Source organism: Panthera uncia, chromosome F2 (assembly GCF_023721935.1).
Source record: "Panthera uncia isolate 11264 chromosome F2, Puncia_PCG_1.0, whole genome shotgun sequence".
Classification (NCBI taxonomy): Eukaryota; Metazoa; Chordata; class Mammalia; order Carnivora; family Felidae; genus Panthera; species Panthera uncia.
Genome location: NC_064812.1, coordinates 5668657 through 5683758, shown reverse-complemented (window position 1 = coordinate 5683758; position 15102 = coordinate 5668657). Strand labels below are relative to the sequence as shown.

The following is a 15102-nucleotide window of genomic DNA, read 5'->3' as shown; positions in this document are numbered from 1 at the left end:
ATCTTTGCACTACTCACATTTCCTACTTTCTTTTTAACTTCTGCACTTTTAATGCACTTTCAGGAAACAACGCTGTTTCCTCTGTCCAGGCAAGAAACCTGTTTCCACTTTTCCTCTGTCCAGGCAAGAAACCTAGGGCTTGGGGGTCTGGTTTTGAGTCTCATTCTAGAGCTAGCCTTCTTCAGGATGTCAGGCCTGTCACTCCCTTCATCTGCAAGGCTGTGGGTATTCCTCCGAGGGATAGTAACTGTCCTGCCAACGAATGGTCCAACCAAATATGCAGAAGCAGTCAGTATTTCTTAGAACTGCTGTTATTAGAGGTGATACATTTATTTTAGCTCTTTTTGTCAATGAGTAATTGAATGGAAGCGAAAACTGAGATACATAATAACTATAAGTGTCTATGCACCTTCCTTTATCTTGAAGAAGACAAAATAAATAAATAAATAGAAATGATTTCAGATACTGAAATCATCATCATCATAAAATAATTAACCCAAAAGCATTCAATAGGAAATAATGGGATTTGTGAGCACCGGGGACTTCACATAGCATGTGAGGAGGAAGCCTCTCTGACGGAGTAAATGTAAACTGAGAGGTGTTGGGAGATGACGTGGGAAAATCTGGCCCATGACCATTGGGCACAAGTGTGGTGAGGCAGAAGAGGTTGTTCTTTTAAAGGAGCAAAGTTAACATCTGTGTGGCTGGAGGAGACTATGTAAGAGGGAGATTGATGAGACATTTGGTCAGAGCCAAGAGAAGGTCATAAGGGGCATTAGAAACAACCACTGTAAGATGTTTCAATGTCACTATATTTGTCATGGGAATTTGGGAGAAAAATTTAGTAGGGGTATGCCATGATTAGCTTGGAATTTAGAAAGTTCATAGTGGTTAAGGAAGATCATGGATTGTAGGAGCAACTTTAACACAAGGTTTAGGAGATAAACAATAGAAATGATAGGAGCTACCTCTTGGCATGGTAGCCGGGTAGATAATGGTGACAGGATTCAGGACATATTCTGAAGCCAGAGTTTACAGGACTAGTTTATTGATGTGATGTGTCAGTCATAACAAAGAGGAGAATCACAGATGATTTCCAGTCCATTTATTGTCCTTATTTCCAGCCATGGTTTTCATGGATCTTGATGGAATTGTCCACTTGGTTCTGAAGGAGAAGGGCAACCTGAGCCTTGGCTCTTCCCCGAACACCCATGAAGCATTCATCCAGGGTCATTTGCCATGGTGTTTTTCTTGTCTGGTCCTCCCCTGCTGTACTTTTCCTCTGGGGATTCCACATAACCACTCTTCAAAAAATCAGTGTGGCATCACTAACCTACATGGTCCTTTCCAGTGGAAGACACTCTGATTTAATGAGAGGTGAATGCCATGGACTAGTCCAGAAGATGGGATATCTCGTGTAGCAAAGCCTAAGCAGTATACAGGAAATACTTCTGTTTGTTGGGATGTACATCCTGTGATTTTAGGTCAGGGGCAGAAACTGAGGAAAGTCCACATCTTTCTATCTTCCTTCAATGTTACAGGTTATCTCTATGCAGATATCAAATAAATACACACACTATGATGCATGTGTTTACTATTCTTGGTTCTGCTAGTCTCTAATCTGTACATCTCCTTTTAATGCTATATGATTTCATTTTAACATATCATGCATATATTTTATTGAGAAGATAAGAAATCCTGAATCAAAGTCTTCACTGAGATTTCTGGGGGCAGTTTCTTTGTGTTATGCAACTCTGAACCCCATGAAGCACCTAAAATAAAGGCTAACCTGGCATGAAGAAAACACACAGTAAATAATTATTTGCTTTAATAAGTTGTTAGGGTCTGCTAAAATTATTATCTGCATTAATTAAATATCAGCATACTAGCCAAATTTGGAAGAGAGCACATCTAAAATACATTGCATTTCCTGATTCTCTAATTAAAAATAATTATTCACTCAGTGCAGAGACAGACGAATACAAAATCTAATTTTAATTAAAACCAGTGGAAGTGCATGTGTGTAAAAGTGGACTGGCTTTGGAAAGATGACTTTGAATCTTAAATAGAAAAACTAAATGAAATGTGTTATTACTCTTCTGGTGATAAAATACATACACTTGTAGTCAGGAAATAAGTTTTTAAAATTACCCTATTTTTTTTTAATCTCCATGGATATTTTGATTTGTAAGCAGTCTTACTACAAGGAATATCTGGTATCTGATATTCTTCTAGATTTTGTATTTTTTTCTTTACTTGATGTCGCGCCATCTTTCTCTGTGTATTACATTATCTGATTTTTATAACAACCGTGTTAGGTAAATCAGAAAGTATCTTTGTCCTCATTTTATATGAAACTGACTTATCCAAGGTTAACATGGAATGGAAGGGGCAGAGCCAGGACATTAATCTTATAATCCTGGAGGAATTTCCTCCCCTTAATTCTTTTACATTTTATGTGACGCCATAGCAGGTACCCCAGCTTTTTCAAGACATTTAGATAATCTGTGTCACTGTTCCCACTAGAATTTTCTTGGCACATACATACTTGAAGTATGTTTTTGCATGGGAAACTATGGTGACCATAATATATTACTGAAAAATAGCATTCATTTAATTAGATAACTTTCCCCCCCTAAAATCATAGATTGAGAAACTACAGTGTTATAAGCATCACAGAATAATCAGATCCAACTTCATTTTTTAAAAAAAAGCAAAGTCGGGGGACTTATAAACGAGTGTCGTTGATCTCAGTTGATCAATTGATTTTTCTTGTTTCACTTGGAGAAATGCTTTCTACATAATTCTGCAGAAAAGACTAACAATTTAACGTATCAGCAGCTCCATGAGATAAGCTGTAACCTTTGAATAATCATCCTGTCACCTGGGTCCTCAATGCTCGAATGCTAGAAATATTAACAAAGATTTAATTTCCACATTAAAATTCTTTTTTAAATAGTTTAATATTTCATTCTATCAATTTGAAAAGATTAATATTTACTAGGATCTGCTTTATCTTGAAATCCAATACACTGTGTTCTAAGGACATTATAATTTAGTTGCATTTGACATGCTCTGAGAAGGGCATAGATTAAATCCCTGATGTCTGGCATTAAACATTAGGAAAGTGGCTGATATTTCTGAGGAAGAAGAATACCCAGTTATGATTTGTTATTAAAAGAATAGTAATTTACAAATGCATTCCTGTTGTCTGGGAAAACATAGAGAAATAGCATAGGATAAGGCTTCCGCTGAATCATGGGAGCTGTGAAAGCAGATAGGCTTTCAAACCCACCCTTGGAAGATGCTGCTTCTTACTTCTTGCCCATCCTGTGGCTGAGGGGACGGGCTGAGCGATTTCAGAGTTGGGACCTTGTAAGGTCTGCTGTATGGGAACTGGGAAGACCAATGCCTTGGCAGCAATCTTTCTTCCTCTTGGTGACAAGCACGCCCTGTGAATACCACCACCATGCCTTCCCAGGAAACCTTATGATTAAGAATCTCTTTCCTCCTCACTCTTCTTAGAGATCCTCTGAACAGGTGAATGCTACCTGTGTACTTTTAGGCAGTTGGAGGACGTTCGTTGAATGAGTTATGAATGAGTGGAGTAAAAGTCCTTTTAAGACTAAGACTGTTTTAAGTATCTATTCCATTCCTGTCATTGGATGGAAATACTAATGTAAGAGTACCTGTATCAAGCACTTGTTTAGTTACAAGACAAACAAAACCCACCATAAAGAAAAGTCTTGAATCAGTACCTGAAGTATAGAAGGCACGCAAAGTTCTCTTATTATTTTTCAAAGGACAACAGGAGCCAGTGTGGGCTCTGAGTGTCGAGGATAACAGGGGAGAACAGACTCAACAAATGGGAAGGAGGGAGAGAAGCGCGTACTACAGGCACCTTTGCTGAGCGCATCTGCAGGTGGGTCTCAACTGTGCCGCAGAAAATTGTTGCAAACCCTGCTCTGAGTCAAGAATCTTTGATTCTAAAATGCATTCGGTAATCTTGGCACTGAATCTCTCTAGGATTCAGTTTTGGGTTTAGTTTGGTTTAAGTTTTTGGTTTTTATTGTTTTCATATGTTGAAAGAAGAAAGGATCGGGTTAAAATCTACCCTTGAACAACATGAGGGTTTGGGGCATCAGTGCCCCACACTGTTGAAAATCCACATATAACTTTTGACTCTCTGAAAACTCAACTTCTAATAGCTTCCTGTTGACCAGAAGCCTTATCAAGACCGTAAACAGTCAATTAACACACATTCTGTATGTTGTATGTATTATAAGAAAATTATAAGGACAAGGAAATATTTTTGCAAGACTGAACTGTACTTATTGGGAAAAACATCCATGTATAAGTGGAGTGATGCAGTTCAAACCTGTGTTGTTGAAGGTCAATTGTTTTTTCAAAATCTTTTTCTAGCTTAAATCTCCAGTTCACTTTATTTTAATTGAATTCAGCAGTTCTTGGTATGATTCTTTTTAATCTACCTCAGGTTACAATAGAAAATGTGTCTTGAAGTGCATTAGAAAGATATGGTAGTCAGCTGGAGACACAGGACACGTACTTAATTAGTATCATGCAGTATAAGGACCTGCAAAAGCCATAGACACAGAACCTGCAGCTCTTCATTATAGCCAAGTTGCGCCTTGTACAAGGCGCCCTGGCAAGGCTGCCCAGAGACGATGATGTCAGATATTGAGGCTGATTGCTGACCTTGGGGACATCATGGGCAAATGTACAGTGGTTCAAAATACAAGCTTTTCCCCCTCAATAACGGGTTATATGTTGGGGTGCCTGGGTTGGCTCAGTCAGTTGAGCATCTGACTTCAGCTCAGGTCAATGATCTCATGGTTCATGGGTTCGAGCCCCACGTTGGGCTCTGTACTGACAGCTCAGAGCCTGGAGCCTGCCTCAGATTCTGTGTCTCCCTCTCTCTCTGCCCCTCCCCTGTTAGCACGCTGTCTCTCTCTCTCAAAAATAAATAAACATGAAAAAAATTTTTTTAAAAAGGGTTATGTTATGTACCTACTACAACACACACACACACACACACACACACACACACACACACACACACACATATTTGGGAAAGCCCTGAGCTATGCGCCTCAAGTTCAGAAAATGCCAATTAAACTCTGGACATCTAGTGGCCATGGGTCATGGTAAGTAGTATGATAAAACAAAATTGGAAAAGTACCTTGATCCCACATTTTGAAAGGCCTTGGATGAATGATACAAGTTTTGGATTTTATGTAGTAAATAATAGAGAACCAATGATGTTACTTGTGCAGGTAGTGAAATAACTTATATCGAAAGATGATTCTTGTTTCAGTGTGGGAGCCATACATTAGGGGTTAGAAAGATTAGAGTCAGGAAGCCCTTGATGAACATAGTTTAAAAAGATGAAATTAAAATTAAACCTTTTCCTGGAATCATATCTCTCTTCTAATATTGGCCACAAAATCCCTTCTCCTGGACATAATTTTGATTTGTGATTTAACTTAAGACATATGACAAAACGTTACTATTGACTGCATAATGCATGTCACTTCCTCAAAAAATTCGGTATATCCTTTTAAGATTATTCTAGGAGAGTTACCATATCTTTCTTGTAGTTCTTCCAGTTATTTTTTCTGATAATATCTGCTGTCCATCGAGTTCACTTTTTCCCCATAAATTATTGCTTAAAGTATTACTTACTGAGCACTTCCTATGGATTAAAAACAATGTTCAACATTTTGCATATATTACCACATTAATCCTCACAATAAACCTTTGGGCATTCCTTACCAGTTAGAGAGAAGGAAACAGAGAAGACACAAAAGCTTATGTAGCTTGACCAAGGTCCCAAACTCTTTACAAGTGAGTGAAGTCCAAAGACCATGTTCTTTCCAGAAGATCCATGATTTCTTCCTCCTCAGAGCCAGACCCAACTAAAACAGACAAAGGAAATCATATTTTAAGTCAAAAAATTTTCAATATGTAATACTCTCTTGATCTCTCTCACATGCACATGCACGCACACACACGCACGCGCACACACACACACATACACACAGAGGGTGTATGTCTTTATGAGACAATTTACGTACTCTTTTAGTGTTCTTATTATAAAATGGCGCCAACAGTGTCGTAGACTCTGGGTCTGGAGTTCTCTCTTGTCCAGCAAGAGAGTGGACACAGGATTAAAATGCGAGAGAGGCTAATGTCAAGGAGGAGACAAGAGCCCTGAGTAAGGGTCCTTGCTCCGTTTTTATTAAGATCAGAAGTCTAACAAGCATGATGGATGTGCACAAAGAGACAACGAAACCATGGACATTAACTCATGGGCATGAGGGAATTGTGAGGGGGTATTGAAGACATGTGTTGTTAGGGGTTTGGGTCAATACAAAACAAAGTTCAGAGTCAGAGAGGGGACTGAAAAATACCTAGCATGTTCTAATATGATATATAAAACAGATTAATGCCAATTCAAACAGAAATCAGGTCTTTGGAAAACAGGAATAATAAAATGCACTGCCCAAGAGGACGAGCCAGGCACCAAATTAGTCTCGAAATTTCTTGGTTACCATGGCAAAAAGTAAAGTTGGCTAAATAATTCTGATTATCAGGAAGGAAGACACCTACCTAAAATTTTTCCTGGCACCTAATTATAAAGACATGTCACAAAGGGGGCCTGTCAGATGCCAAATTCAGAGGAACATATCTTTAGAAAATTAGAGGCTCTGAGGCACAGTCAGCCCGTGGGCTTCAGAGATCTGATCCCAGCACATCTGTGGGAATCCTTTGATACCAAGTGCATCCCCTCTCTAGCCCCCAAATTAGCCTTCGCCTTGACTTATGAAACATTTGCCACCCCCACATCTTCCTCACATGCATTACTCCTCGTACTTAATCCACTTAGATTTTTTAAGGGGTTCAACTTCCACAGCCTCTGTGATCCTGTCCAGATTCTCCCAGTATTCCTCTGTCTCCTGACTCAGGCATCTGACTTCCTTCTACTGAGGACACAGATTGCAAATATGTGCTGAGTTTATTTGTGTAGCTGTCTCCTTGGCAACTCTGACATTTTCATATTCAGTGCTATGTCCCCCAAACCCAGCACATTGCCTGTCACAGAGCAGGTGCTCAGGAAAGGTAGTGAATATGCTGTTGAGGGATCTAGTCTTGTTAACTGCCTGGAATGACACAGGACCCCATAGATGGGACTTAGTCTTATTTAATGGAGAATATACTCGGGAATGAGTCACGAATCGGCCGCCAAAGGATAAATGCAAACTTAGAGACTAATAAGCAGCAGGACCCAAGCTGAGAGGAAATTGCTGTCCTTTATCCTACCTAAAGAGTAAACTTCAGCCTTCTTAGCCTGATATTCAAATCCCTGAATACAACTCTGAAATCTCTGTTTTGTCTCTTTTCACATTGCTCGTACTTCAACACCTAAGACTCTGGATGGAGCAGACTCCTTGCCAAGAAATTTGTATTCTTCTCTGCTTTTTATACCATCTGTTCACACCGCCTTGAAGAATCTTCCTGTTTTTTTATTGTCCGGTATCTTCAGGACATTTAACATGACACCCTCTCTGTGAAGACTTCCTTGATCTTCTGTTAGAATTAACTCCCTCTGGGCTCCTACAGACATTTTGCTTATACTTATGCTTACATTCTCCTTTGGATGTGCCTAATCAGATTTTGTTCTACTAGATTGAAAAATCTTAAAGACAAAAACTAAGTGTTAAGAGAAAAAATCTCCAGGCTTCCTCTCACAGCTCAGTAGCTTCAGCCTTAGAGATTTGCACACAGAAAAAAAAAAAACTCTATAAATATTTACTGAATTAATGGATTTCAGACCATAGTTGTGGTACTTGGGGTTTTTTTCTGCATAATTATTTCATTTATATTACGTACACTTACTGTTTTAAGTGGGACGGTCTGACTAAAACGATTTCGGTGGGGGAGCTGGTGTGCGACCGGGCACCAGAGGCTGGATTATTATGCTCCTCATTAGCTGTGGCTGTGGTCGAGGATGCTTCTCTCCTCTTGGTTTTTCCTCCAAGTCCTGGTCACTTTTTTTGGTTTACATATATAAAAGCTGTATGTATTCAGTGTATACCACTTGATGAGGTTGTCCATAAGTAAACACCCATGAAACTGTCACTACAACTTATACATCCATCATCTCTAGAAATTTCCTCCTGCCCTCTTTATCATCATTAGCAGCAGCAGCAGCAGCTTATTTGTGATAAGAAATTTTTTGTGTAGGTGATAAGAAAATTTAGCATAAGATATATCCTGTTAGCAAAATTTAAAATATACGAGTTAATAATATTTAGGCACCATCTGTACAGTAGATGTCTAGAATTCTGCTCACTTTCTTTCTTTTTTAAGTTTATTTATTTATTTTTTGAGAGACAGTGCAAGCAGGGGAGGGGCAGAGAGAGAGGGGGAGAGAGAGAGAGAGAGAGAGAGAGAGAGAGAGAGAGAGGGAGAGAGAATCCCAAGCAGGCTCTGTATTCTTAGTGGGGAGCTCAATTCTGGTTTCAGACTCATGAACCGTGAGATCATGACCTGAGCCAAAATCAGGAGTCGGATGCTCAACCAACTGAGCCAACTGGGTGCCCCAGTTGTGCTCTCATTCAGTCTTCTTGGAAGCACCTTTTCCTCTGCTGGGCCCTTGATATTGGTTTATTTTGTGGCTCTCATATTTGTTCCTCACTTGATATACACTTTCTGGATGATCACTTTCTTTCTTCTATTATTACTCCCTTTTCTGGCTGCAAATTAATATGAAATACTACTTTGGTTTCCTGGGTGAAAACAAAAGAAATTAAAAGAAACAAAAAGTAAATAAATAAATAGAGAAGGGAAGGGAATAATACCAAGACAAGGCAGGGATGTAGGCTTAAGAGAATTCATCTTTCAAGACAGAATGTCAGTCAATACCCAGGACGGACCTGGAACCAGAAAATGAATTCATGTTGGAAGCCTAATTGTGTATCATTCTCCCTCCATTTCTTTCCCATTTCTCTTTTTATATATGATTTATTCTCTTTCACTGATTGCAGTTCGTGCAGAAGAAATTGGCATTCACAGCTCCTTAGCTTATCCTTTTTACACATCCAGCCACACTGAACATCTGACTTTCTCTTTGGATCCGCTCCTCATTCTTTAATTTTTTTTTAACATTTATTTATTTTTAGAGACAGAGAGAGGCAGGGCATGAGCAGGGGAGGGGGAGAGAGAGAGAGAGACACAGAATCTGAAGGAGGCTCCAGGCTCTGAGCTGTTTGTTAGCACAGAGCCGGACACAGGGCCCGAACCCATGAACCGCAAGACCATGACCCGAGCCAAAGTCGGACGCTCAACCGACTGAGCCACCCGGGTGCCCCAAGATCTGCTCCTCATTCTTAAGGGAAAAGACTCTGGCATAGCCCAGAATGGCTGCCCACTTGTCCAATCAATCCTGGCCAGGCTCACAGGCTCATCCTACATGCAAGGGTGCTGGAAACCCACTCCTGTGGACTTGAAATACTTAAGGAATTCTGCTTAGCTAGGTAGACAGTCCAAAATTGCTGTGGCTCCAGTAGTTTCTGTTCGCATTCTTGAGCTGGGATCACTCATCACTGGTTGTTAGCACAAACTCATCAACTCATCATGTCAATCTCCCGGGTATTTTAACTGAGGTATCCTATGTTCACATAAACCTCAGTATCTAAAGTGCACCTCAATTTCTATTCTCTAACTTGTTCTCTTGCTCTGATCTAACCAAGAAATCAGGAGATTAAATTCTTTCTCATTTTTAAATCTATCCACTTGATTACAAGTTTCTTAATGTATACATATGATGTATAGAGTGTATATAATGTCCATTTGTTTCTTTGAGTTCCCAGCATTAGGCCACCGTAATTTCTAACTTAAATTCAATAGTAAAATGCATTCTCCCTTCCTCCAATCTCTTTGCTTTGACGTATTTGCAAATTTTTAGTATATATGCTTTAGAGCAATTTTTTAAAAGCTAAAGTTATTTGCAGCTGAAAGCCGCAATGCATTTTCTCATCATTGTGTTGGCTCTTTGTAATAGTCCTTTGAAGAAGGTAGGAAAGAAACTCTGTTTTATAGAGAAAAAACACTCCAGTCTCTGAGAGATGAGCTGGCTGACAGGCATATGGCTTGTTAAAGGTGAGCACAGGTGTGCAAACAACACCTTGATGATATAACACATCAAAAATGTGGTTGGCTTAGGTGTGGAGTTTCTGAGGGGGGGGGTACTGGAAGAAAGCAGGAGATTCATTATCAATCAAAATTATGCAACCTCGGGAGGTGTATCCAACAATGTTAAATTTTGGTGTGGCCTACAACCTGACGGATGTTTAAATGGCTGGTGAGGATGTTTTCTACTATGGATTTGCGTAAGACTCAAATAAGTCAATGATCCTAAATTCTAAGAACAGTTCTTTCCTCACATTAATTGTGAGAAGCAGTTAGCTTAAACTTAGAATCATTTCACTATAGTCTGTGATACTCCATTAACCTTATAGGTTACCTTAGGCACTCATCTGAACATTTTAGAATTTTCCTTGTTTTGTTTTTTTTTCCAAATGGAGATGTCGGGGGAGCTGTCTCCCACAACCCACTCCACTCTTACCTTGCGTGGTTCCATTTTGACATTCAGCTAATAAAGTATAGGTGTTAGATAAGAGGTGACTTTTTCTTTTCAAAATGACTCATTTTTCCTGATAAATGATTTATCCAACCTAGTTCCCAGGAAGAGTTTTTATTTCAGGCTGATGATGTACAGCATGCATTTTACCAGTAATATAAGTTTCAATAGTTAATGAGCTATGGCTATTTCTAAGAGTGATATATCTCTGTCTTTCCACAGGTTCAGTAAGAGCACCTTGCTGTAATTCAGCCATACTTAAAACTAAGGTGGCCCCTTTTCATTTGAAGCAAAATTTCTGAAGCCTCAAATTCTAATAGAAATTGGCTGGCGGTTGGAGTTATTTGTAATTACGTATGTCACTTTTGACTCATAAAGCTCATCGCAATATGAAACCGATATTAGCAAACCTTGTTCCGACTTAGAATAAATGAAGAGAAACACTGCGTGTCCCAAACCCCGGATCTTTAGCTCAGATCAATTCACACGCAAATTATGTAGCTGGCAATTGATAAAATAGGGTGGTAGGTGGCCAACAGGTCCCAGTTCTGGACAGAACATGGAATGAATCATCTTTTTTCGGCCTGCCTTTTTGACCTGTTCCTTTCTCCCTGTTCTTTGTTTATCTCTTATAACTTCTGTTTCCAGATAATACATTCCTTCTTTGGACCTGACGGCATGTTTGGCTTTTCTGGTGTGATCATATGTTCTCTGTCCTGTGCCCAGTTTTGTTTTCCTAATCATCTGAGGACATTACTCTGGCTGTTGAACCTTGCAATAGAAATCGCCCCTGGTACCGGTCAGCTTGGCGAGCTTTGTGCCGTGCATTCTATAACCCACGGAAAGAGGATTTGGTGACCATAGCACTTTAATCCTGTTGTCTGTGTCAATGAGATAATGTATCTGAGAACACTTGTAAACGACAGGGAATTAGTCAATTATTTGATTTGTAAAACCATCTTTGACTTTACTAAACACATAGATGTATGCATGAGTATATATGTGTGCATACATGCACGTGTATATGGACATGCATATTTCTGTGTGTGTGTGCATATTCATGTACACATGTGTGTGCACAGCTAGGTTTATGTGTATGCTTTATTATACATGCACACGCAAATAATTACGTGCACATTTGTATGCATATGTTCTGTATGTATATGTGCATGTGTTTATATTTGTGTTTTTGTATGTGTGCATGTCACAAATTTACTGAGTGTACCGGACCTTTCCTTGCTGAGCAACTATTACTTGCCCATTTAACCTCAGCCTTGACCCACATTAAGAGTACGTCTGTTCATTTCTTGGTCTCCTGTCTCTGCATATCTGTTCTCTCCAGAGATGGGACTACATAATTCCCACACGGAGACAATCCTGCCCATTCTCTAAGAGAGGTCCCGTGGGGGGTGAGGGTTTTTAACATTTACTTCTCTCAGACAGAGCGTTTGATGTTCCTGACAATGTTTGAGCAATTCCACATCCCATTTGGAGTACCTGGCTTCTTGCCCTGTCACCACATATTTCCAAACCTTTACCTCAGTTTTCAGTGACATCAGAATTTTCCCTCTGGCCAGCCCAACACTGGCCTGTGGCTGGAACCAGCCCTTCCATGAGAACCACACTCCTGCTACTTGCCTTTATGACCACACATCACCAGCTCGGGGTTTTCTAACGTCACTGCCTGTCTGACATTGAATGTTCTTGACACTGACAGTAATCTGTTATTTAACCCTTGAGACAGCAGTGGTCAAAAACATCAGGATCTCTTTGCTTCCAGCAGATACATTTTAAGATTTTTTGAAAAAGGCAACTAATACTAGGAAGGGTGAGATCGTTGTTTGGCCTGGTTTCCTCTGACCCACAACCAAATCCTGGTGAGATCATTATCATTCTTGGGTGAATCCAATGGGGAAATGATGAAAAATTAGATAGAATTCGGAGATGAAGACTGCCCAACAGGTGAGTTGAAGGTGTTGAGTACGTATTTACTTGGACGTTTAAATAATGCTGGAAATACAGTGATTTGGCATTCTACTCTTGCAGAAATGACTATGCTACATCTCGAATATTCCTCCAGGGTCTTTATTCTACTACTTAAAAGGTTTCTTCTGAGCCTTACCTGCTACACAAGAAGGGGTTGCCCTGCTTCTGAAAATCTGTCTGGATCCTGAAATGTGACTGTTGCCTATTACTTTCAACAATCTGGATGTGTTGGTGGTAGCGATATCCAAGCCACTTCTCCGGAATCTGAAATTTCCCCAGGCTTTTCTGCAAAATAAGAAAAAAAATGAACCCATAATAACAGAAACAAGAAACACTAAGAACGAAAATTTGAAGGCCTTACACAACAATCAAAAATGTTTTCAGAAACATGCACACAATTCCAGCCACACAGCGATTGGAGGGGCTCCTCTCCTTACATGGGGACAAGGTGTCTAACCCCAGGGAGTCCAAAGCCTCTTCAAGCTCCAGTGTCCTCAGTTATAAATTTGGGATCATCACAGGTACCTTTTTTTCAAAGCAGACAATTTCTTATGCTTTTGCATCTCTAATTATGCAATTCCTCCCGACTTCCTCTAATAAGAGGAAAAGGCAGAAGTAGGAAGATTAGAATGCTTCTTTCCTGCCCAAGTTCAAATCAGACTCTGGTGTGCCTATTATTCTCATTGCCACAACCTGGGCGAGCTGTTCCATGAGGCACAGTGGAATCCATTCATGCTCACCAGGAAGAAGGAAATAAACACAAGAATACAGACCGCACTTCTTTCTCTTTTTCTTCTTTGGGCCATCGATCATTGCTCATTTCCTCCTGTGGCCCCACTCACCTCCCCTCAACCCCCCCACACCCATACTTTATCCTTTATTCTTAGTCTGCTGACTGCAAAGCTACTTGCCAGGCTGCCTTCTGCACATCCCTAGGGGTAGATGCCTCTTCTGTGTGGTCTCCTAACAATGTGTGCTCAGCTCCCATACCCTTAACCCACTGCATTGTGTTTCCATGTTTTGTTCTATCTCCACCACCACATGCTGCTTCTGGGCATAACGTGTGTTCTTTTCACTATTTCAATTGCCTTACAAAGGAATACACATAGTAGGCATTAAAGATGAGTTGTTGGTGGAATTCATGAACACACACAGAAACATGCGCATATACACGTGTCAGTTCTTACACGATACGAATGGAAGCTATAAAGTTATGACTATCCTTGGTTTGGATTTCTTCACTGATGGAAAAAGCAAGACCTCATAGAGGGTCATCCTCATTTGTGAATGGCTGTCGTTATGACAAGTTTTCTTTATGCACTGAGACAAAATATTCCTTCCAGTAGCATTCACAAGAGATCGTAGTGCTGTTTTCTGGGTTCATATGCGATGACTAGATCTTATTCTACAAGATTAAAATTAACAGCTATGCTACACGTTATAATTTAGGAACCCTCTTTTTTTACATAGTATCATTAAATTGTGAAAACTTTTATGTGATAGATTTCATTGATGTCCACATCATCAGTTAGGGTCTGATTAGGAGATAGAAGCCACGTTGGTTATTTTAAGAGAGGAAAATGAATATACTAATTGTTAACCATGTTTTGAGGACCTGGAAAGACAAAACAGGAACAAATGAAGAAGTTGGAATTATTAACACTTAGAGTTCGGAGGAGGGGGCACCTGGGTGGCTCAGTCCATTAAGCCTCCCATTCTTAGTATTGGCTCAGGTCATGATCTCAGTGTTGGTGATGTGGAGCCTCCCATCAGACTCTGTGCTGAGAGCCTACTTGGAATTCTGTCTCTCTCTCCCTCTCTCTCTCTCTGTCCCTTCCCTGCTCTCTCTCTCAAAATAAATAAACATTTAAAAAAAGAAGTTCAGAGGAGGAAGGCTGCCGAGCAGGACTCAGATGTCTGAGCAGAGAGAACTGGTCAGTTAGTGTGGGCGTCTCAAGGGGCAGACAGGTAATGAGGGTGGTACTGTGAGTTTGGGAAACACTGACAACTGGAAGAGACTGCTTACTTCTGGGTGAAGAGCCATTGCTTTAGGGATACACACAAACACAGGAAGCAAAACCAGAAACAACAGACCTGGAAGAATGGGGCTCCCCCAGTCTTCCAGCCTGTATCAAGCACCCCCTTGTGGCAGATGGTGAAATGAAGCCAGCTTCCAAGACTGGTGTCAGGGGCCAAGCAGTAGCTCAACACCAAGGAAACAGTATAAAAGGGTGGGTGCACTGCCTAGAGACAACAGCGTAGCAACTGGCGTGCTCATTCTGTGTTCCACAGCATCGAAGATAGAGGCTCATCAAGAATATTCCCATAGACAATCCAATTAGTAGCAGGTGCAAGATGGACTTGGATTTCTGTCTGTCTTCTCCAGATGCAGTGCCAGATTATTAAAGCAGTCCTCATCTTTCACATCAGGGAAAATGTGTGTGTGTGTGTGT

The 15102-nt window shown here is 40.3% G+C and overlaps 1 long non-coding RNA gene across 1 annotated transcript; it reads right to left on the bottom strand.

Annotated features, from left to right (window-relative positions):
- Positions 1 to 1040: 1040 nt before the first annotated feature.
- Positions 1041 to 14862, bottom strand: LOC125924375 (uncharacterized). Its single transcript, XR_007458361.1, has 4 exons — positions 14737 to 14862; positions 12786 to 12934; positions 5794 to 5936; positions 1041 to 1789 (listed from the first exon to the last, which is right to left on the bottom strand). It is a non-coding gene; the product is annotated as an uncharacterized LOC125924375 (long non-coding RNA).
- Between the last annotated feature and the right edge of the window lie 240 nt (positions 14863 to 15102).